This window comes from Ctenocephalides felis, unplaced genomic scaffold (genome assembly GCF_003426905.1).
Source record: "Ctenocephalides felis isolate EL2017-DRISC unplaced genomic scaffold, ASM342690v1 CF-g0.4_SCAFFOLD_01604, whole genome shotgun sequence".
NCBI lineage: Eukaryota > Metazoa > Arthropoda > Insecta > Siphonaptera > Pulicidae > Ctenocephalides > Ctenocephalides felis.
The window spans coordinates 46,644,009-46,647,930 of NW_020537758.1; positions in this window are offsets into that span (position 1 = coordinate 46,644,009).

Genomic DNA, 3,922 nt, shown 5'->3' on the forward strand with positions numbered 1-3,922 from the left:
CTTGAATACTTATATAAAGATTTATTACGAATACATAACATATATTTAATCTAACGAAAATTTTCCCCCAGATCTCTCGCTGATATTTATAAACACAGGTGAGTAGAATAACCTATATGAAAACTTTGCGTTTCACTTATGTTTTGAAACGATTACTTTTATCTAATGCACATTGGAGAGGAAAACCATTGAAAGTTTTAAATGTTTCGTGCCAAATAAATAGATTTTGTGCAGAAATGTGATTTTGCATAGTGCGAATTATTCCCACCTATGGATGTGTGCACGGTTTCAGTTAATATTGTGAAAATTGCAGTGGAAGGTAATTTTGTGAATAGAAACCGATGTTCTTAAAAAGCAAAAATTATAAGTTAATATATTCATACATTTTCTATTATAAATGTGCAAATTTTTATTATATAAATCAGAGCACACTATATCCTCTATATTTTTGCACAACATTTATTTAAAAAATGTTATAAATAACAGATGGCTCCAGTTCGTGATTTGTCTCGACATCAGTGCAAAATATAAAAAAACGTATTAACATATTTTATAAATAATTAATAATTGGAAAACAAAAATACTTTTTAGTTTTACAATGATAGAGGAAAGGGAGAGACCAACAATCAAAGCAACTAAACTACATCTCTTGGTTAGATATTTACCATACATAATTTAATATATTTTCTAATAATTCTTTTATAAAATATGTTTTTTTTTAATTTTACAGTGATGATGAGGCAAATTACAACCCTAAAAAGTCAGTTCCTTCTAATTTTGTGAAATAAAGTTGTAAGTGTAACTAAAAAATGATTTTAAATAATGTAATAAAAGTTTTGAAACTTGATTTGAATCTATGCATAAAAATAATTACAATAATTTAAAATAATATTATTAGTGATTTTGTAGCTATATATAAAATGAAAATTTCAAAGTAGTTGTATATATATAAATTATAATTTTTAATTTGCCTCATCATCACTGTAAAATTAAAAAATATATATATATAAAAAAATTATTAGAAAATATATTAAATTATGTATGGTAAATATAAATATAGTTATTTTTTTTATTTTTTTTTGGTTTCCGTGCTATACAATACCTGTACTTAAACATTATTGCAAAACCTGAGATAATGATCTTCGTTTGCATTTCTTACGTAAAAATCGATAAATTTTGCATATTAGGTGGTAATCTGGCCATTTTAATATGAAGAGTAACCCAGTTTACTGTTTTCATCAATAATTAATTGTAAGAAAAAATGTTACAACCTCAAATTATAATGTTGCTATTAATGATCAAATAATAATTGCTGTTAATAATTAAATTATAAGAATGGATAATAAATAGTAAATATTTAATAATATTTTAATATATTTTCAGATTTTGAATAAATAACTCATGATATCAACAGGATATGACTGGGACTGGAATGATATCAGTTTCAAAAGAGGATCTTATTATGAGTGCTTGGAAGAAATCAAAAATAGATGCAGGAGAAGGTAACATATTTATAAATACTAAAATAAGCATTTGTTTAAGCAAACAGTTGTTTGTATGGAAGTAAATAAATTATACTAGGAAGTAAATAAATTATTATTCCCCCATATAAATTTTGAAATAGTCCAATTGATGGTATATAAAAATTTATCGTGTCTATTGTAGAAAATTACTTTTTACTTTTACCAATATCAGTATCGGTTTCATTGATATCGAATATCAGACAATTTTATGCAAAAGGTCATAGATAGTTATGTTTATATACGAAGACATTGCGGAATCTTCTTTGATTGCGTGTCTTGCCTGAGTTGCACTTATTATCCATTTCAAGTACAAAATGAATCAAGGTGACATTATTTTTGCAGGGCGGTAGTGTCTTATAACCAAAATAAATGATTAAATACATATATACTTCAATCAATTTTACCTACATCATCAACTCAATCTAGTACATGAAGCAAAACATTAGATTTTTTCAAATTAGACTTAATAAACTAATATACATAATATTGTTATCAACTTTTATTCTTAATGCTAAAGTATAATTTTAATTTAATATATAATAAATTTATTTTTATTTATGGAATTCATCAATAGAACCAATTCCCAATACTATACAGGATTTATATAAATCACATTAAAAAAATTTTTTTTAATAAAATAGCTAAAATTAAATTTTACTGAATTGAATTTTTACCATTATTGGGGCTCATAGAGTCATAGATATTGTAGGTATATCTGATGCTTAAACGTTAATTATAAATAATAACTAAAAGTGATGATATGCCTTGTTCCTTTAAGCAAGTTTATAAATAATTTTACATTTATCAATAATGTAAATAATATAAATTAAAATTTTTACTAATAATTGACCTTTTCTGCATAGCTCCAATGGTTGAAATGAGAAAATATGTGTTCTTCTGATTATATATCCAATTTAAATATAATAATAATATTGCCTACTTATTCTAGTATAATTTTATAATTTAAAACAATTATTTAAAATTTGCATTATTTGATCTGGTGGATATTTGCATCTACCCAAACCCAAACGTTGTATAATAATAATTATTTAGTATTGGATATTACTAGTAATGTGTTGAACCTTATTATGAACCGATGTTTAGTTTTACACCAAAAAAGGGAGAACAAAAATCGGGATTTATGAGTCCATATATGCAAATAAAAAATAAAAAAATCTGCTTGAACCACTTTCTTAGCATTAAGGATTCATAAGACTTTTGGGTGATAGCGGCCTAAAATGTTCATACTTCTGTGTATGAAAATGTTATTTCAGGATAAATTCTAGCTAAGCTCTTAAATATCGATATTGGTTTATATTTTGACAGCATCATTTTACCAAAAACCATAATTAAATAGCAAAATATCGAAAAAATTGGAAAGTTACCTGAAAGTTACGTGGACCCAAAGAGGGTTAGTAAGGCATTATCCTTCACTCTTTGGCTCAATTTTTTTTTAGATAATCCAAATAAAAAAGTAGTGGGGTGTATTGCATCGTGCCTTAAGGCAAATTGCTGGAACTTCCCGTACCGTAACGAAATGTTCGAGGAATACTGAATGCCTTCAAATAGATTATTATTAATATTGTAACATTGTCTAATATTTATAAGAATTATATAAACTGAATTGCAAAGTTGAAATTATTTGTTTAAAGTATATTAGAACTATAGTCAGAATTAAAAATAAAATCTGAATTATTTTCGATATACAAAAAATTGAAACAATTTTTTTTCCAAAATTAATTATTTTGTTAAGACAAGCAGAAAGTTCTTTAAATCATTCAAATCGGACGCTTAGTTATCTCAAAAACTGCCATTTTTTACATATTTAGCTCCGTATCTTCGAAATGGCTACGCCTGCCTTTGCCAAAAACTAATAAACACTTCTCCCAATCATTGCTAATTGAATGTTTTTTAGATCATTCCAATCGGATACTCCGTTCTCTCAAAAAGTCAATTTCTATTTTCTGCACTCTTTGCCCAAAACTATAACTAAAACACATTTATTTAATTAGCTCTTCTCTCTATCAATAGGAATCGAATGTTTTTTGAACCATTCAAATCGGTTGATCCGTGCGCCCGAAAACGTGACTGAAAATTTGTATATATAAATACATACACACACACATCCATTTTTTCTGAGGTATGCCAAAATGTTCAGAAACTTTCAAATCGTCGAAAAATGTAAAAATTTTCAATTTCGATTTTCGGCCCATTACAATAACTTACCCTACGGGAAGTTAATATGCATTTTAATTATTACGAAAAAACATAGAGATGTCTCTTTTCATAAAATGACATGGTTATTCTGTTTCCTGACATTATTTCTGACCTATATTTTAAAATCAGTCCATTTCTCTTTGATTTTTTGCATGTCATCAAACTCGATTCACCCCTGCAGT